The sequence below is a fragment of the Lepisosteus platostomus genome, unplaced genomic scaffold (genome assembly GCF_059453375.1).
Source record: "Lepisosteus platostomus isolate fLepPlt1 unplaced genomic scaffold, fLepPlt1.hap1 Scaffold_66_H1, whole genome shotgun sequence".
In the NCBI taxonomy this organism is placed as follows: Eukaryota; Metazoa; Chordata; class Actinopteri; order Semionotiformes; family Lepisosteidae; genus Lepisosteus; species Lepisosteus platostomus.
The window spans coordinates 420,096-441,615 of record NW_028291680.1 but is presented as its reverse complement, the minus strand read 5'-3'; the positions used below and the strand labels follow the sequence as shown (position 1 = coordinate 441,615).

The 21,520-nt window shown below is 41.5% G+C and overlaps 3 non-coding genes across 3 annotated transcripts; 1 reads left to right on the top strand and 2 right to left on the bottom strand.

Annotated features, from left to right (window-relative positions):
- Positions 1-856: 856 nt before the first annotated feature.
- On the bottom strand, positions 857-928 carry trnap-cgg (transfer RNA proline (anticodon CGG)). Its single transcript has one exon. It is a non-coding gene; the product is annotated as a tRNA-Pro (tRNA).
- A 1,278-nt stretch (positions 929-2,206) lies between these two features.
- On the top strand, positions 2,207-2,279 carry trnaa-agc (transfer RNA alanine (anticodon AGC)). Its single transcript has one exon. It is a non-coding gene; the product is annotated as a tRNA-Ala (tRNA).
- A 7,527-nt stretch (positions 2,280-9,806) lies between these two features.
- On the bottom strand, positions 9,807-9,880 carry trnan-auu (transfer RNA asparagine (anticodon AUU)). The gene has a single exon. It is a non-coding gene; the product is annotated as a tRNA-Asn (tRNA).
- Positions 9,881-21,520: the final 11,640 nt, after the last annotated feature.

Below are 21,520 nucleotides of genomic sequence, written 5' to 3'. Positions count from 1 at the left end.
ACATGATGCCGAGACGCATGAAGCGAGGGGGATTAGCTGAAATGGTAGAGCGCTCGCTTAGCATGCAATGGTAGCGGGATCGATGCCCGCATCCTCCAGGTCTGAGTTTGGATCTCCGGAAGCCCGGTGCTCTTGTTTAGCTTCTGCGACTTCTGACAGGTGCTCCTCCGTTGCGGAGAGAATGTCCTTCAGTTGTCAAGCGTTGAAGGGCCACACCTCCTTCCCAACCTCAGTCTGCACTGAGTGCGTCTCCGGCATTTTCTCGTCCAATTTGTCAGCTTAGCAAGTGAAAAGTATATCCGAGTGAAAACACTGCTGATAATACTCTCACGAATTGTTAGAAGACGTGCTTTTGATCATCGATTGCTTAACAATCACATTCGTTCGACTTGAGCCATCAAGCTCGTAGTTTTCCTTCAAATCTTGAAAGCTCTCAGTGAGAACATCATAGGCTGCAGGACGCCCCGTAACTTGATTACTTCAACAGAAAGAAGAGCAGACAGCTCGACAAATATGTGAGGCGCAGAGAGCGCAAGGCGAGCCGCACACGTTTCGGTGGCTGAGAGAGGGCAGTTTTTGCTTCTGCATTTCCCAAGTAAGGACGCATGACAACAAGCGATCGCGGTGCTCATCTACGACACAGTGGTGATGAGTTTTCAGTACGTGTTCTTTTGAACGAGCAATGAGGTTGCCGCCTTGGACAGCTGACTGCACGCTCTCATTGTGCCACGTGATGAGAATTCACCAGGCTCGTTCAGTCATTAGTCACATTCCATCGTTTGCCATAAGCAGACGCTGCGAAGTGATGTGGATATCAGTTCCCAGTCTTGTGGAAGAGGAGGAAAAGAGCACACGAGGGCTCGTCCGGGAGTTGAACCCGGGACCTCTCGCACCCGAAGCGAGAATCATACCACTAGACCAACGAGCCACGGCAGCACTTTCCATTTCAACCTGTCAGCGAGCTTGAGGATGGGGAGAGGCGCCATTCGCTCGTCCAGTCAGACCTTCATCAATAAGTCAAGAAAGCTGCAATTACACGACTGCCTTGCAGACGAAGGGCAGTGAACTGTGCCCGGTAAGAGGGGAACAAGCGGCACTAGGTGACGCCGAGGCATAAGTCCCAGCGAGGGGGGTTGGCTTGTATGGTACAGCGCTTGCTTTGCATGTGGGAGATAGCAGGATCAATTCCCGCATCCTCCAGGTGTGTGCTTAGAGCTTGATGTGCCGAAAGGTGTCCTTTAGCCTGTGGTCCCGCCTTACATGGAGAGCATCGTGCAGCTGTCAAGCGTTTCGCAGCCACGCCCCCTTTTCATCTTCTCTCTGGCTTAAGCGTCACTCCGCCCCTCTCTCTTGACATTTCATGTCAGCATGTAAGAAGTCCGAGTGACATTTTTAATGGCTGAGTGAGGGCACGATGCTGAAGCAGAGAGGCCACTTCAGCCACAGGGACTTGTGCTAGGTGAGATCTGAAAGACGGACTCGCAACAGAAACAGACCAAAAATGTATCGGTGAGATCAAAAGGCAAATGCAACATTCAGCAGAGGGCTTCTAAAGATTAGGGAACGGGCGACTGAAATCCATGTGAGGCAAACTTTCCGGTGTGTGTACTGCAGCTGGGCTTGTTGGCGTAATTGGTAGTGCGTCAGTCTTGTCATCTGAAGGGCCTGAGTTTGATCCTCACACGGGGCAGGGCTGCTTGCTCTTTTCAAACACTTGCGGCAACGGTTCGCTCATAACCACTTCTGGAATGCGTGTCCTTTACACGGGCGAGAAGCAACGCCGCATCCCTTTTCTAAAGAACATTCACATTCAGAAATAAGTCAAGAAATTTGCCATTACTTTCGCTCGCACTGCTGTCAGCCTGCCCATGTTGCCAAAGAAAGATTCACTCGGCGTCAACATGACAGAACAGCGATCACTTGAAAACAATGTTCCACACTCCGTAAGCAAGAACTTCAGTGTTTGCAGTCACCCGATATGCCGATAGTCAAAGGAGCGCAAAACACGAAGCATCAAAAGACAAGATGAGTTGATGGAAAGAGCGTTGAATTGATAAGCACAAAAGTTCAGCTCGTACAATAGGCAACGAAGGTCCCAGCGTCGTCATCTCACTTGAAAGGACTGCCTTGCAGACCAAGGGCAGTGGGCGGTGCCCGGTAAGAGGGGCAGAGGCGGTAAGACATGATGCCGAGAAGCCTGAAGCAAGGGGGATTAGCTCAAATGGTAGAGCGCTCGCTTAGCATGCGAGAGGTAGCGGGATCGATGCCCGCATCCTCCAGGTCTGAGTTTGGATCTCCGGAAGCCTGGTGCTCTCATTTAGCCTCTGCGACTTCTGACAGGTGCTCCTCTGTTGCGGAGAGAATGTCCTTCAGTTGTCAAGCATTGAAGGGTCACACCTCCTTCCCAACCTCAGTCTGCACTGAGTGCGTCTCCGGCATTTTCTCGTCCAATTTGTCAGCTTAGCAAGTGAAAAGTATATCCGAGTGAAAACAGTGCTGATAATACTCTCACGAATTGTTAGAAGACGTGCTTTTGATCATCGATTGCTTAACAATCACATTCGTTCGACTTGAGCCATCAAGCTCGTAGTTTTCCTTCAAATCTTGAAAGCTCTCAGTGAGAACATCATAGGCTGCAGGACGCCCCGTAACTTGATTACTTCAACAGAAAGAAGAGCAATCAGCTCCACAAATATGCAAGGCGCAGAGAGCACAAGGCGAGCCACACACGTTTCGGTGGCTGAGAGAGGGCAGTTTTTGCTTCTGCATTTCCCAAGTAAGGACGCATGACAACAAGCGATCGCGGTGCTCATCTACGACACAGTGGTGATGAGTTTTCAGTACGTGTTCTTTTGAACGAGCAATGAGGTTGCCGCCTTGGACAGCTGACTGCAAGCTCTCATTGTGCCACGTGATGAGAATTCACCAGGCTCGTTCAGTCATTAGTCACATTCCATTATTTGCCATAAGCAGACGCTGCGAAGTGATGTGGATATCAGTTCCCAGTCTTGTGGAAGAGGAGGAAAAGAGCACACGAGGGCTCGTCCAGGAGTTGAACCCGGGACCTCTCGCACCCTAAGCAAGAATCATACCACTAGACCAACGAGCCACAGCAGCACTTTCCATTTCAATCTGTCAGCGAGCTTGAGGATGGGGGTGAGGCGCCATTCGCTCGTCCAGTCAGACCTTCATCAATAAGTCAAGAAAGCCGCAATTACACGACTGCCTTGCAGACGAAGGGCAGTGAACTGTGCCCGGTAAGAGGGGAACAAGCGGCATTAGGTGACGCCGAGGCATCAGTCCCAGCGAGGGGGGTTGGCTTGTATGGTACAGCGCTTGCTTTGCATGTGCGAGGTAGCAGGATCAATTCCCGCATCCTCCAGGTGTGTGCTTAGAGCTTGATGTGCCGAAAGGTGTCCTTTAGCCTGTGGTCCCGCCTTGCATGGAGAGCATCGTGCAGCTGTCAAGCGTTTCGCAGCCACGCCCCCTTTTCATCTTCTCTCTGGCTTAAGCGTCACTCCACCCCTCTCTCTTGACATTTCATGTCAGCATGTCAGAAGTCCGAGTGACATTTTTAATGGCTGAGTGAGGGCACGATGCTGAAGCAGAGAGGCCACTTCAGCCACAGAGACTTGTGCTAGGTGAGATCTGAAAGACGGACTCGCAACAGAAACAGACAAAAAATGTATCGGTGAGATCAAAAGGCAAATGCAACATTCAGCAGAGGGCGTCTAAAGATTAGGGAACGGGCGACTGAAATCCATGTGAGGCAAACTTTCCGGTGTGTGTACTGCAGCTGGGCTTGTTGGCGTAATTGGTAGTGCGTCAGTCTCGTCCTCTGAAGGGCCTGAGTTTGATCCTCACACGGGGCAGGGCTGCTTCCTCTCTTGCTCTTTTCAAACACTTGCGGCAACGGTTCACTCATAACCACTTCTGGAATGCGTGTCCTTTACACGGGCGAGAAGCAACGCTGCATCCCTTTTCTAAAGAACATTCACATTCAGAAATAAGTCAAGAAATTTGCCATTACTTTCGCTCGCACTGCTGTCAGGCTGCCCATGTTGCCAAAGAAAGATTCACTCGGCGTCAACATGATAGAACAGCGATCACTTGAAAACAATGTTCCACACTCCGTAAGCAAGAACTTCAGTGTTTGCAGTCACCCGATATGCCGATAGTCAAAGGAGCGCAAAACACGAAGCGTCAAAAGACAAGATGAGTTGATGGAAAGAGCGTTGAATTGATGAGCACAAAAGTTAAGCTCGTACAATAGGCAACGAAGGTCCCGGCGTTGTCATCGCTCTTGAAAGGACTGCCTTGCAGACTAAGGGCAGTGGGAGGTTGCTGTTTTGAGACGGAGGCATTGGGATGGTGGGCCGAGATCTATTCTTCTTAAGGAATTCTTCATCGTGAAAGATCGGTCCACAGGTCTTCCAAAGAACTCGGGGAATCATGTGCTACTGAATGGAGTGAAGTGCTGAAACACATGACATGCCCCCTTGATCTCACATGCACAATTCTGCTGCAACATGCACAGCTACCGTCCACACCAGGCAGTGGGGCTTCAGCAGAATTTGCTACGCCACCTGCAATTACATATCCAGCTGCACACATATACATGGCCCTTCTTTCCTTTTCAGGATCTCAAAAAAAAGCATAGTGTGGTTTTCCTGCCACCTGATTGACCTCATCTCCCTCAGAATGTGCCCCGCCACATTCATTGCTGAAGCAGGACGGAGGCTAACGGACATGTCAGAACAGTGAGGTTCAACGATCTCTCCAAAATATTGTGGTTGTAGTGGAAGAGATATGTTTTAAATTGTACCTTGGTATTTCATACTCTCTCTAGAATGTTATCCATTTCTATTTTATTTTGACAGGAACTGTTAAAAGGCTAATGACACTAGATGAAAAGAGAAGAAAGAAAACACAACATTTCAGCCGTGGAGGCTTCTTCAGGTGTGAGGGCTCCACGGCTGAAATGTTGTGTTTTCTTTCTTTTCTTTTAAGCATGGAATAGACCTATTACTTGTTCCTTTGCAGCCTACACATGGTGATGCAGCTCCCCACCTAAACTGCAAATGATACTAGATGCCTGGTAGTTTGTGGTACTTGGTTATTGTCTTATGTTTGCTCAAACTGCATATGTGTTGTAGCAGCGATGCTTATTAATAAGAAAGAATTAAGTGTTCTGAGGCTTCCCAAATGAGGCCCCATCTCTGTTCATCTCTGTGGTGCAGCTACAGAGAAACTATTCATGCAGGCTGATTTAAGGTTTCCTTTGATAAGGGACAGCTCCCAAAGGGGGATGCACTTAGCTAAGCCTGGCTATCATGATCAATGGTCATCCATTGGCGCCTATCTGTCTAGGGAGTGCCAGATGGACATCTGGACTGCATTCCTAGGTGTCAGGAGTAAATGACTCATATCTCACCTTGATCAACCAATCAGGGACTGGTAGGGCCGTGTAACCCACGTGGGACTCTCATGCCCATGGAACTTTCAGCCAATCAACGAGCTGAAGTTCCTCCAGGTAAAAACAGGAAACACAGAGAGCCTGTAGTAAGATTCAGGAGAATTCTGTGGACTTTTCTAAAGGGAATTCAAAGGAGAATTCCAGGGCAGGACGGCCCAGGAGCAGAAGGCTCCCAAGGGCAGGACATTCTCGCAGAGCGCCTCCTGACCATCCTGAGACTCAGCCTGGACAACCACGGAACGGCCAGTGTGTCCGAGTGCCAGAACTTTCCTTTGTTCTAAGAGTCAAGAGCGGAGGTTGCCAGAGAGTAACCAGAGGATCCACCTGAGGTTAGCACCAGTAGCAGGCCTCGTGAACAGGTCGGAACTGTGGACAGCTGAATCACTATTCAGAACTAGCGCTTCATCAGGAACGAACCGGTCTTCTTCCTGACTTGCTGGGACCCACAGTCATCTTTTCTCCTGTGCGCAAACTTTGCTAGTTAAAGCCAACACTAACTAGCCGGTCAGTGAGCATCTGCAGCGCACCATCGCAAGCCGCACAGTACAGGCAACAGGCACCGCACTGGCACCGAGCCAGAGAGTGCAGATTGGACAGCAACAGCCTGCAACTGTTTCTTTGAGTCAGCAGGAGATCTGAATCCCCAGAGATTGGATGAGTATTCACTTATTACTTCACTGCATTACTGCTCGAGAATTCAATTGTTATCCCAACCAGTTGATATCAATTTAATTCCTAAGAGTTATGTACTTGTTTTGAGTATCTAATGTAGAAGTTATAACCAAGTTCATTTATGAAACGGTCTAAATGAATGATATACTGAATGTATGTCCCTCTTGGTTTGGAACTCTTCATGATTTAATATATACCTTTTGTATTCTGCTAACCCACACTCTTAAGATCTGTTATGTTTATATGCACATTTTATGTATTAATAAGTGTATTAGTATCTGTGTGTGTGCGTTAATGAGTTAACCCGCAAGGTCGGTTTTCTAATAGCCATTAAAGAATCATTTTGTGACTTACTGCTACAATTAATAATTGTCCCAGTAAATACACAAAACCCCTACACACGCATGGAAACCAATATTTACCTGCTAATCCAGAATGCAGCAGAGAACAGTTGGACAGAAGGTTAGTATCTGTCGATACTGCATCACAGAAGTCAGTCTCTTCCCCCTCATTATGCAGGCTGACTTGTTCACGATGAACTGTCCTCCAGTGACAGTCAGCTGCAATCACTGACTCAGACATGGTGTTGATACACTGACGGCACTTTGGCTGATTTGGTTAACATGCTTTCCTCTTAAACAGGAGATGCTGAGTTCAAATCCCAGCAGTGCTTTTCTTCCTGTCTTGTCTTACAAAATGTATCACTATGGATGATTACGTACAGCTTGATTTTGTTTAACGCAAGTTTTCATTTTCTTTCTGGAACAACTTGCTTTTCATGAAATCCATACAGCTTGTGAAAGATGAAATACAAATATTGCCTTGTATATCGCAGGCTGGTAAGAAAAAAGCATTATTTTCTTTTTTTTAAGCTTGCAAATGGAGAAAAGGGACACACGTGAGTCTCTGTTAATTGAAAGGTTAGTGGTTTGAGCCCACCCAGAAATGCACTTCTCATTATTGCAATGTAAACCTCATCTCTACTTATTCGGATTTCTTAGCAAAACCTTAACCCACTTGATATTTGCAAGAAATGTGAATGTTTTTGTTAAACAATTAAGTATGTAAGTCAATATCACTGGGAATGGCCAATAATGACCAACATTCAAGGACATCATATTCAGCCAAGGACTTTGATCTTCGAACGGCTAGCAGAAGAATTCTCTCGATGCATCCTTAGTTAGAATATTTAAAATTACGACACAGATTTCTTGGAGAACTTGACAAGCAAAAAAGACAGTTGGACAGCATGATTATGCTAGGACTGTACATTTGTATTTTAATACTTTTGTATATTTATCTTAATTGTAATATACATGTAACCATAAATGCTGTTCTATGTAAATACATTTTGTTGTATTTTATCATATTTTAGCTGAGGGCACAAGGGGGTCTATTATACCTTCCGAAACTTCCAAGACAACTATAACAGAGGCTCATATTTTAATATAATTTGCTTTAAAAGAAAACTACAATTTGTACGATATCAACCCTCAATATCGACGTTCAAATGAAGGATTTAAAGAAGCAACAGCGATAGGAGAGTACATTGATTTTGGACCAATGTTTGCATCTGAACAATCCTTCCTCCTGGAAAGAAGAAAAAACAGGTATGCTTTGAGTCTCATGATGATGCTCTTCTGGATAAAAAAAAACAGTGCAAATTTGTTTCGGATGTATTTTGGATAACATTATAACTGTCATCGAAGAGAAATTTGATCAGTTGAATGCAGTCAAAACTTTTGACATTTTATATGATGACAGGACGTACATTTAGGACTCAGTACCGATAACGCTGCTGATATTGATGGAGTAGAAATTAAGTGTATTGGTAGTTTTATCTGAGGCAAGAAGTACTAGAACACCTCCTATAAAAATGTTAGGATTCAGAGCAAGAAATATTTTTCCACCTCACCCAATGGTATTGCATTAACGAGGCTGAATCTGGCTTCTTATTCGCCAGCTTCTTCTTCTGCCCTAAATGCTGCTGCTGTGATGTTATGCCGCCTTTCACCTGTAGATGGCTCTTTACAGTAATTTTTAAAAGTACTAATCGGGATGGATTACTGTATTTATCCTCAGTAAAGGGGAATATGTAAGTGACTATCCAAATATAATTTTTGTGTGAAACACATTTCAGAAAATTGTAAACCAATTTTCAAAACTCACAATAACACAAACACAATAAGTAAATAAGACAAAGGCAAAACATAAGTTCACAGGCACTTTCTGCATATTTACCACGACCTTACCTTCTGATCATCAAAAGTCTTAAAATCTTGCATTTTACAAGAACTTTTTAATATAAATGGGACATTTAGAACATGGCATATGAGAATATATGGTTAACCGAGGATGAGCAACGGGTGATGGCACTTTCTGCTTCTTGCTATAAACCTACCCCCTGGTTATAAAAACATCTAAAAATTATGACACTGAGGTGTGAGAGACAATGGAACAGACTATCAAAATCCTGAACTTTAGGAAATTTTACAGTACCATTTTTTCAAATATGACCCTGTGAACATGGCATGTCCCTCCTTCCTCATTACCAAAACATCTCAATGTTCCGACACTATGTACATTGGTAATTACAACACTTCACTGTTGCATTTCTGAGTTGTGACATTGTGAACATGGCATGTTAAAGTATATAGAAAATCTAGATCAGAACAGGCTAAATGCAATTCATAGTGATTTATCATTTTCTGACTTTCTAAATGAAAAACAATTTTTTTCGATGATTATGACACTTCGGTATGACATAAAATATGCTTCAATGACAGAATAAATAATCATGGAAAAAATACCCACAGTGGACATTCATAGTTGTGATTATAGGAATGTTAAATATCAGGTGAGTAGCTGCGTCAGCATGCGTAGGCTGCAAAGGAACAAGTAAAGGGTTATTCCATGCTGAAAAGAGAAGAAAGGAAACACGACGTGTTGGCCGTGGAGCCTTCTTCAGGTGTTAGAAAGACAGGGCAGTATGCAAAGATAATTTTCTTTTTATCTTTGCTGACTGCAGTTTATCTTTGATGACAACATCAAAGACATTAAGGAATTCTTACGGCTAACAGCTCCACATCAACTTCCTTTTATAACTAACCTCATCAGTTCTCTCAACTGCACTCTTCCAGTTTCTCACTTCAGAGAAGGATAAAAAACTCAATCATCCTCAACAGAGAAAAACCATCAACACCCCTACCACCTCCACCAATCCTAACTTTGTTGTTACTATACCCTCTGACCTTTCCCTTTCACCCCTTTGCATCCTCAGCTAACATATTTTAATATTACAACACAATTACAATAGATTGTACAGTATTTACAGTTTAAAATTAAGGTAAATATGTCCAAATATCAAAATCCAACTGCACAGTGCTAACAAAACAATGCTTGTCAACTTCTCAAACAAATCTGCATTGTATTTTTAAAATATTTCAGCAGAAGATGTGATGGGAGTATAAATGACGATTCGACGATCATTTTTCTTGGGTGAATATGGTTTTCTGGGGAGTTGCGATGTTGGGCATTATTGGACATTTTTGACAAGTGTTGAACAGTCACATTTCCTACAAATATTAAAATGGCTATGGTTTAGCTGAGAAATCCAATCGACCTATGCGAAAACAATGTTTACATCGCAGAAGAAACCCATCCCTGGGTGGACTTGAACCACCAACTTCTCAGTTAATAGCCGAACGCGCTAACCGATTGCGCCACAGAGACTGACTGGTGGAGTCTTTTCTCGAATCAAAAAAAAAAAATCTCTTACCGTTTATTTTGCCAGCCGGTAATATTTCTTCTGCACTGATAACCAAGAACTGAATTTCATGTTTCGCAAGCTGTGTGAATTTCATCAAAAACAAGTTTTTGAAAGGAAATGAACACATGCATTTAACAAAATCAAGCCCTTTGTGATTGCCCGAAATGGTACGTTCTGTATTACAAGATAGGAAGAAAGACACGGCTGGGATTTGAATCACAGTTCTTTTGTTCAATAAAGAGGCACTTTAACCAACTAGGCTACAGTGACAGGACCACCATCACCTTTTACAGCCTCTTGGACACACCGCTCTGAGACATCTGCGTTCAGAAAGCGCTGAACCTGCTCTCAGAGCAAATTGCCTCTTTTACATACAGTAGCAGCCCCGACACTGAGAAACGAAGAGAACTGGCTTTTATCTGGCATTTTTCATGTCCAATGCGTTTGACATCTAACAAGGGCGACAAAGTTCTTCTGCAACATTATTTCTTCTTCTTTTTTATTTCTGTACGCTTTGATAAAAAACTAGAAATCGTGCAAGGGAAAAATGTCTTTTTTTCATAGAGAAAATGTGGACCGGGAAGTGTTGTGTTGAGAAGAAGTGATTTAACATGATACGTGACCTAATTTATCGGAGCAAATGCTCACCCAGCAAGGTCTGGAGAAGTTGGAGAGTCTGGTGGATGTGATAATTATACGGTGTTGTGGAAGAAAACAGTCTTTCTTTGAATTCTCAATCAATCGGAATTTCAGTGCGAAACATAAACCCTTTGTGTGATTTAAAGAGATAATATTTTAAAACTCATAAAAAATCAGAAAACACGTTTCTCACTTTGAAATTTTAGACGGGGCGGTATATTACTAGTAGCGACACTGAGCACACTATGGGGGAATTCCGGTTATGTGAAATACCAGCAGTTTAATAAATAACGCATCTGATTTTGGATCATAAGATTGTAGGTCCGACTTCTACCTGGCTCGTGTAAATTTTATTCAAGCTCCACAGTAATAGATGTCTATTATGTAATGAACCGCACCTGAAAGCAAACATTGGGTCTGTTTTCTTTGTTTTCCAGCATGAAATAGCAAATCGTTACAAAAAGTACCTGCTAATGTCCAATAGCGTTTTTTTTTTCAAATTACATTTTCAGGCTTCAGACACTTTTTAATAAAACAAAAGTGTCCGGAAACTCCCTAACTTTCAGGTTTGCTTGAACCTGTATTAAAAGAAGTTATTTGAAACTTCCGGGATCCCATTCTCTGATGTAGCTGTCTCTAAAGACGGATGTGATGTTTCGCAGATGTGAACTGTGCCTTCTCTCTTGTGTTCAAGGGTATTCACTGTGTGAGATCCTAACTGTATGTCCAGTAGGGCTCTATTTTGTTTAGATTATGTTGTGTACAGATAGAACTCAACTGCATGGTGTGAATTCTGTGTTCAGGACGAGCAGAACCTGAAAAACTAAAAGTAGACCTCAATGCAATTTGAACACGCAGCCTTCTGATCTTTAATCAGACCACGCTACCTTTGCACCACGAGGTCACGACTATCAACTAATTTGAATTCCCGAAAGGAGACAAATCAGCTTCACAAAAAATTCTGTGAAGAGCGCCGCTCTTCTGAAGAGAGTCTCTTCATCCCAGACCACATTTTATTCTTCCTGCGCAGCTGATGTGCAGGTGTTGTTCTCAATAACAGATCCAGGAACACTGACTGTTTTTCTATTTTTTTTAATTAAGTACCCCATGGTGCAACGGTAGCACGTCTGACTCTAAATCTCCAAGTTCATTTTCAAAGTATATCAGAGTCAACTGATACTGATGAGGTTTTGCTGCTACTGAACCCGCAGTCTTCACCTTAAAGTTCAATTCCCCAAGCCTTCTGACCTTATATGTCCATCCCTTCTCGTCAAAACTCATATTTTCACAGAGTACCCTACAGAAATCGCAGTATAGAATGAAAAACTCAAGTAGATCTCGGCCACTGTTGGTGATTTTCCTTTAAAAATTTATCTCCTGAAATTTTACGGAGTGTATCACTTTCACTGAGACCGAGGAGTGTTAAGCTGTACATGAGTCTTTGTGGCTCGGTTGTTAACAAAAAGGGTGGTGGTTTGAGCCCTTCCAGGGACGCTATGAGCCTTTTAATGTACACACCCGTCTCACTTTATCTCCACAGCCGGTCTCCACTGCAATCAAATACAGAGCCCGCAGGGGTCAGTAAGCTCGCATATATAGCTCACTGTGTATATAATGAAGAAGCAGAGGTTAGTTTCTTATCTGCGCGTTACAGGGCCTTATGCAACTCGTACCAACAGCTGGGGTTTGATCCCTGCACGGGCTATTAGTTGAAAGGTCATTGTAAATGACATGTAAGAGATTTATAGATAGATACTTTATTGATCCCGTGAGGGAAATTAATCAAGCTTATCCAGCTGGCTTTTATGTTTCACACTAAATTGCGATCTTGAAACCAAAATAGTTAGAAATATGGAACACAACCGTTGTTCCCCAAGAAGGAAAGCTGTTTAACACTGATGACACACCTTTTTATTTAACCCAGATTGTGAAGACAACTCTGCCCTATCAAAGGAAAATGTTGCACAAAAGTTGGAAAGCACACTCTGAATCCATCTGTACTGTATATTTGATTTCCGCGAACTGTTCAAGGCTGCTTGGTGCTTCGCAAGCAAGTCATTTCAGGGAAGAAACTCAGTTTAGAGAACGACTGGTGCATTTTCACTCATTGAATTTGATCTTTGTACTCTCTTTTCATTCTCAGCTATAATATTTCAAAATTATAGTTCGGATTTGTTGGAAAACTTCACAGGCATTATTAAGTTAGGACTGTACAATTGTATTTTAATATCTTGGTATATTTACCTTCATTTTAATATGGATGTAACCATAAATGTTGTACTTTTGTCGTACTTTTTAAAACATTTTAACTGAGGACGCACGACGACTACCTTGTGATACATGCAAGACATCTGTAAACGAAGATGTAATTACAGTTAAATTGGCAATTAAAAGAAAACCACAATTTGTATAATATTATTTCTCTATGTCGATGATCAGTTGAAGGATTTGAAGAAACTATATATTATTCCTCGATATCGATGATCAGTTGAAGGATTTGAAGAAACAGCGGCAATAGCAGGTGATTTTGGTTTTGAACCCATTTTTACACCTCAATAATTCTCGAAAAAAGAAAAGACAGGCATGTTTTGAGTCTCATAATGATCATCTTCTCGATCCAAAGAAACATATAAATTTGATTCCTTCTGTAGTATTGGGATTTTCTTACGAAGATCTCACGAAGTATTGCCAGGATCTATATTTAGCATTCGGTAGCGATAACACTGCTGATATTGATTGAGTAGAAATCTATGATGTATTGACAACTTTATCTGAAGCGAGAAGTCCTAGAATGCTGCCTATGAAGTGTTAGGATTCATACCAAGATATACTTTTTGTTTTCAACCCAAAATGCTGCTATTGCATTACACATTATATGAACATTACCAGTTTTGGTAGCTTCTCTGCATGATTTTTCAAAACTGAAACTAATTACAAAATTACTTAAGATCAACCATTACAAACAATTATAAATCAGGGCTAATATTAATATCAACTGATGTTACTACAGAAAAAAAGATTTAACTGAAATATGAATAAGACTATGCAAGCCTAAAAAGTAGAACAATTCAATTTATTTAACTTTTTTTTTGAGAAATGGGCTCACACACCGGAAGACACTAACGTTTCTCTTCGTTAGAGTATGTGAATAACGGTTTAACCCAAAATGTTTGGAGTCCAGAGGGAGGACTTGCTCGCTGAATGATCTCTCAAGAAATCCCTGGTGAGATTCAACAGGTGTTTTCTTCAACAGCCACTAAAAGTCTGATGACCTTCTCTGGATTTCCTGAATATGACGTAAAATTAGTTCAAATCATTTGGTAGTTAACAGAACGAAATGCTTTGGAGGTACATTTAAAACAGCAGAGCAAGACTGTAGCACTGCGTGTGTGACTGAATTTAATTGTGTAAACCTGGCTCTCTATGAACACGAGCAAAGAGTTCTTACTCAACAGAAGATTGCAATGTGAGCACAATAATTTAAGAAATCTAGAGATGCCAGAGATTGAAAGGACTTCATACATGAAAAGCATGCACTCTACCACTGAGCTACATCCCCTATTGCACAGATGGTGGAACTGACTTAAAGATGTGCATATGTTCACTGACCACAATCCACCCTTCATGAATAATTGAAATGAATAATTTATTTTTATATCCAGTCACATGGGCGACGGTGGTTGATTCTTCAACGGGGGAGTGCGTTTTTCTACCTCCTTACTCGACTGTCTTTCAATTATGTTTTCTTTGAAACCTTTTTGCATCTTTTAAGTGCTTGTGATTAAATTACGCATAGAAAAACAGCAGTACAGTTGATGTTCATGGACCGATGCACACAACTCCAGTGATAAAGCCCTTTTGTAAATATTGTAGAAGAACGTTAAAGGGCGAAACAACGCTCCAACCACGTGAATGGTAACAAGAAGGATCGTGTTCTTATTTAATATGTGCTTTTGAATTGCCTTGTCAATACACACAGGCTTTAGAGATGGACAAATAATTTACAGTGGTGTTTGTAAACAAAGATGGAACATGTTATTTCTATACCAGGAAGAAAGGAGCAGACTCTTAAACTTTAAGAGACAGAAACAACACCTCATCACAGCTAACACTAATTAAAACGACATCACAACAGAAGAGTGAAGCCTTGAGTGAATCAAATTAGTTTTTGTTGGTCATCTGTGTCTTCATAACTTTGTAGGTGAGAGAGAGGATTGCGAAAATGTGCAGGTGCTTCTCAGAAGTGCGTTGGTGGTATAGGTTCCTTCAAATAACTGAGCCAGTGCATCCCCAAATCTTTTCAAGATGATCTGTGATCTGGTAACACATATCCTGAAACTAACATTCGAGGTAGGAAGTGTGCTCTTAAACAACAAAACACTCAAAAAGGAAGAAGCAGATCTCTGTACACAAGACGGTAGTGCGATATTAGAATTTCAGAGTTCTTGACGGATTCAGGCTCCTTCTCAGAGGTCCTTGCTCGCCAAATAACTTTGCATCTGAGGAAGAGCACCACGGAAAAAACCCAACTCAACAAGAGAGCGCGTCCTCGCAATAATAATTATTAACCAGAAACAGCAGTACAGGTAGGTCGCATTTGTGATTATGTCACTTCTCTGCTTCAGCAAGGTCAATAAAAGACTCTGAAAGTAGTAAAGCAAAACTGAACTCAAAATCATATTAGGAATTATGAGCGATATCTCCATACAGGTAATCCAACAGAACGTTGAAATATTTGAATATCATCTCTCTGTATATTGCGCTGCTTTTAACCCAGAGTAAAACTATTGGATTGAAGGAATGCTAACCCCTGGGTTAAAATGTATAGTTGTTATTTGGAGAAATCTGTAAACTCGTGATCTTATATGTTTTAAAAGACAGCACAGGAAAAAACAGTGCTGATTATTTTCCGGAGACGGAGCACTGATGACCTATCCGAGCTAATCGATAAAACCCACCCAGTGGATACTCTAGCAGAACGTCAAAGAACATTCACCTTTGTATCCAAAGAAACCACAGGAACAACATCAGGAAGCACAATCAATTCCCCTTTTAAATCTTTCCTGTAAGGTATGCTATGTGAATTCATGAAGTTAATCCTCTGATCTCTTTTGATCACGAACAAAGTACTTCTGATGGAGCGCTATGTTCAAAGATTTAATAAGCTTTACCCCTGCCAATGATTCGGCGTGAAGAATTAAAAGTTTCACAGACAAAAGCAGCTCACCACCACAGCCAATATTAAATGTACTTGCCGGTACACTATCATGTGCACTGCCTCAAAAGTGATCTCGGCAGATGTTGTTCCCTACATAAAGCTGAATGTGCCAAAGAGAATTTCTGTTGAGAAAACAAAATATTTTTTCTGCCTTGATGTTAAGCCTGTCTTTTAGAAAGTCTATCTCTAAACACCTCCCGCAGCCTAACAAAAAGCGCTTTTACTGATCGTATTGCAGGTCTTAAAGCATTAACATTTGGCAGCGGTGGGATTCGAACCCACGCCCCCAGAGAGACTAGAGCCTAAAATCCAGCGCCTTAGACCGCTCAGCCACGTTACCTTCCACCGGCTCCATCTTCCTCACATTGCTGACTTGGAAAATGCCGGAGGCTTCAGCTCTTGTCGTCGGATCTAATGATATCATGACATGTGGAAGTGACTGCACCTTCATCTTCCGAGATGCTTTCAATAGCACAAACGCTACTTTCACCGGCACAAACATAGCAATAATGAAGGAGGTGAGTTTCATCCTTTGTGCTGTTTGTAGGGGCGCAACTCTACGGTGATCTACTGACTTGAAGAGCAAAAATCAAAATCCTCTGCTACTACTATTGCTTTTTTCATAGTTTCTTCAAATCCTTCATTTGAACGCAGATTTTGAAGGATATTGATGATAATACCACATAAATTGTGGTTTTCGCCAATTTTATTCAAATACCAGCCTTTTTTACAGTTCCTTGTGTGTTTCACAAGGTATAATAGCCCCCCTCGCATCCTCAGCTAACATATTTTAAAATTGCAATAGATTATACAGCATGCATGTTTACATTTATATTAAAATTAAAGTAAATATACAAGAATACATACAGTGCTAGCCCAATAATTCTTGTCAGGTTCTCCAACAAATCTGCGTTGTTATTTTAACGTTTCAGCTGAGGGTGCAACAGGAGGATAAATGAATTTTCCCGCCAGCCATTCAAAGACCAAATTCCATGAGTGAACATTATTTTCTCAGAAGTTGCCAGCATTGGACTTTGCCGGTGGTATTGAATTATGTCCACAACTGTTGTAGTAGTTCCTTCTTGAAGTTCGACACTTGCAAAGCACTCGTAATATCATAGGTGTTAAAGTTCGCTGAGTCTATTCGAGTCATGGTGTGTATCCCTGCCTATCATTGGGAGACGGGTAGCTTTTTTACACTCAGATTCCAATCTTCAATGCTTTATGTGAGAGCTTACATAACTTTCATTTTCTCACATTTTCTGAACACTGTTCCAAAGGGGCACCCTGTCAATTCCGAATACTTTTCAAAAATCTGCCTGCACGTTTGATTATTGTCATTTCATTTAGAAAAAGTTCAATATTGATCATAACTAAAGAAAATAATGATCACGAACAAAAAAGGGATAAAGATGCCAGTCGATCTTAAATCACAGCTGGGTGACTCGGGCTTCTGTTCTGATATGGTTGTACGAGAAACTATAGGAGATTGGCAAAGGAGGAATTGCCAATCTCCTATAGAACATGAGTTGAATCAGGAGTGAGACATTTCGTATACTCGTGCATATGTCAACGCCTGACCTACATCGTAAAACTAACATTAAGTTGTCAGAAACATTCATTTATATACAAACAAGAGACAGACCAAGTAATAATTCTACATTAGTTCAGGTGGGTAAACCTGAACTAACAAACCTATTAATAATTCTACATTAACGTGTCCTACACTGATCAGATTAATTGAAATGGTCTGATTCATAGCCTGTGCAGTTCGTGCTAATTATACGAATAAGTACTCGGAAGAAGCCGCAGCTCAGGTATTAAAGAGATTTGAAATCGGATCGGTGGATTTAGAGTCCAGAGTACGAACCGACAGCTGACACAGGTCTTTTATAGAACCGTTTTGATTTTCTCTACTTTGTCCCCGTGACATCATTGTCCTGCTTGCAGCCAAGCCCGACACACGGTACCATCTGGTTTCTGTCGCTGGGCCTGTCGCTGGGCACTCACCCTGCGGTCTGTGTGGGTCCTAATGCCCCAGTATAATGATGGGGACACTAAACTGTAAACAGGCGCCGTCCTTCGGCTGAGATGTAAAACTGAGGTCCTGACTCTCTGTGGTCATCCAGGTGGATGCTGCACATTGGTGGTGGTGGAGGGGGAGTTCCCCTTACCTGTAAAGCGCATTGAATGTAGTGTCCAGAAAAGCGCTGTATAAGTGTAAGCAATAATTATTATTATTATTATAATTATTATGTAAAATGCAATAAAAATTATATCAAATGTCAAATATCAAAATTAGATTCAAAATCGATTAATGTAAAAACTGATAAAGCTAATGCTTTTTTCAGGGCTATATCTGCTTTTTTTAAAGAGAAGTCTGTCGCGATTGTGAAAGTTAGAGAAGATGTACCAGCGGGTGCCTTCATATCTCCAGCTTCAGTCCTGCCTGTAGCTTTGAAAAGGTTAAAAGCCCCCGAGTGGTCTCTCTTTAGTCGAAGGAATTGCTGGAGCAGTAGGACGCAGAGCACCATCCAGCAGCTATAGACAGTGCTCGGCGAAGAGCTGATTCTGTTTTCAGCACAGGGAGTGAGAATGAGCTCAGTCTGGTTCCCAGCAGAATCCATCCTGGTTTGGTTGCTGTGCGTCTGAGGCTCTGTGGATCACAATGTGAAAAAAAAAGAAACAATTGCTCCCATTGTGTGACTTCCACGAGAGGAAGGGAAGATATCACTTTAGAAAATCAGAACTGAATATTTGGATCTGGTGCCTCAATTTTTATCAAATTATTAAATAAATAAATAATTAATAATAAATAAATTAATAATTATTAAAATATCAGATTGTGTTTCTGCAACATTTAGTGCACAGTACGCCATTTTTATCTAAAAATAAAACAACAGTCACAACGAGAGCTTTACATGCAGTCTGGGGTATATTCCCTTTTTATATTTTTGCCACTTTATATCGAAACTGTTATTCTCCCAAAAGTGCAGTAGTAGCTAGTACTTGATAAAAATGTACAATTCACCACTGGCATAAACAGATGTGTGCCGTGTCTGTCTTTGTAAGCATTTGTTTAAAAAATAAGTTCACAATACGATAAAAACACAGAAAGCACAAACTTAATAATATGATACTTAAACGATATAAAATCAATACCAAATCATAAAGCCAATTAAGTAGCTAACATTTGAAAACAGAGAACACCTTTATATCTACAAAAAATGTGACATTTGTATCTACTTTTGAATTACAAAGCAGACAGAGTAGTCCTTGAATTCAAAGATCAGATCTTGGCCAAAACAAGACAATCAGACGTGAGCTGAATTCGGAACAATAGCCTCTGCTTCGTCGTTTATTGAGCTTTTGATCAACGTCTGAGTGAAAAAGTTTCGCTGTTTTAACTCTTTGATTAAAGTACACAAAAAGCACCTTTCTTCAAGCCATCGACCTAAGGATCCACAGCTGTTTCCACTACAATCCTCCCCTCTACCAACTGAGCTATCGAAGGGATGCTAGGAGTTGCTCTCTGGCACATACTGCCGAATGTAGTGAACTGTTCCGGGTGATTTAAATCCCAGTTCGACATCAACTTTCCAACTCATTTCCTTAGTCTTGTTTACCTTGAATATAAGCCATGAACCAGGATTCTACTATATAAACTTCCGGGGATATTACAACATGTTTGATGGGGCATCAATCATTCCAGGCGGAACTTGACTCCTTTTTTTCCTCGAGGGATCATATTAAACATTTCATTAGGATCGGGAGGAGGATCGCCATGAGACACAAAACAAACAGTTTATTTTTCTCTTTATTAGAAAGTAGCGTTTGTACTACATTATTAATATTTTCGTGGAAATATAGAGGTTGTAAATTTTAGAATTTATATTTGAATCGAAATGTGGTTTTGAGTTAAATATTAGCGTGTTCATGTAATTAGTTTGTGTTTGTCATTACTATATATAAATTGCCATGTTACTAGAATTTGTAGTTTACTAGTTGTGTTTTTTATGATGATTAGCCGTTTGTTGATTACAATACTGTATATAATGTATTATTCACAGGTCAGACACACTTGGACAGAAGCTCCATACTTCTTTTTATCCGTCAATCCAGAACCAGAGGACATTCAGACAATCATTGCTGTTACATGAATAATATCAGACAGAACAGCCTGGACTCAGGTCACATCTCCCCATTTTCTCCTTCCTCACAGCCACTTAGTGACAGAGAAGAGCTCCTGGTTTTCCTCTCTGTGAACTGGGCTCAGAGGTCACTGATCTGGGTGCTGTGGACTCTGTTCCAGGTCAGAAGCAAGAAGCTTCTATTAACCCTTTCCAGGACCTCCAGCCCTTCAGTATTACTTTCTTTACTGTATGTCAGCCTCCAAACATGTTTTATAAATGTTTTATAACACAAGTGAGTGTGGAATTATCTATTTATGTAATAAACACAAGTAGTGACACTCTGGTCAGTATATTGATTATTAGTAGCCGATGGGCCAATGGCCGTGTCTACAATAGTGACCAGTTGACCAGTCTGTAGCTCTGTGCAGTGGGACTCAGATCACACAGAAGAAGACCTGTCTGTGTGTGATTCCACACCAGCCCTGGGAATCAGCAGCTCTCATAGGTCTCTCACAAGTGTCTCACAGTCTTATAAATTTACAATTAGATGAATTATTGTAACAGTTATACAGTTAATTTAAATAATCAGACTACCTATGGAACTGAGAGCAGGCTGGGAATAAAACCAGTATACACATTTTAACCTCCAGGATCAGGTTCTTGATCCGCCTGGCTTCTATACTCTGAAGATTCGTTTAAAACATTTAAAAGCACTTATTACAGGGACTTGTGCTCGTTCTCTACTGCTCCACACGGGTACGCTTTGTAACATTAATCTGCGAAGTTAACTATTTTTTTTCGTGTTTAATGAATTTCATTCCTTGATTTGTCGCTCTCCTTTTACAACTGTTATGATTCGCTTGTCTTCACAGCCCGGTGTGTTCTTTTTTGGGGGGGGGGGGTGTTATATCTGTAAGAAAAGACCCCCGGGCTCCGGACAGGAGCCTCCTCCAGCGGAGACGCGCTCTGCTCTGTCAGAAAGAGGGCTGTGACGTCACAGACACCAGCTGAGCGCCGGGATCAGAGCGCGAGACCGCGGGAGGCACGCTGAGCGCACAGAGGAGAGTTATTGATCATTTATCTATCGAAAACCAATTAATTCAACTGAAGAACCGTAGAATAAACAATTAACTTAACCGATATGTGAGTAGTGATTCTTTTTCTGTTTTTGACCCTGTTTTAAATATCTAGAAAACAGTCAATAAAGACTGTATCGATCAATTACCATAGTGCGTTTAGTGTAAAAAATGTTAAAACCGAAATTAAACAATGATTATTCATATTATTATTTAGGTAACTATCCTAGAGCTAAACAAATATATATTCCAAGTTGATAAATGTTTGTAACAGTTTTTCCCGTGTTTATAAATCATAAGTATGGTAACCACGGCGACAGGCGCCATGTCACTGTGCGCGTCTAGGTGTCTCGCGTTCGTCACAAAGAGCGATGTGACGTCATGGGTATGTAGCGGCGAGGCTTATTAATAAGGCAGAATTAAGTGTTTCTGAGCTTTCCCAAATTAGGCCTCATTTCTCTGTTCATCTCTGTGGTGCAGCCACAGAGAAACTATTCATGCAGGCTGATTTAAGGTTCCTTTGATAAGGACAGCTCC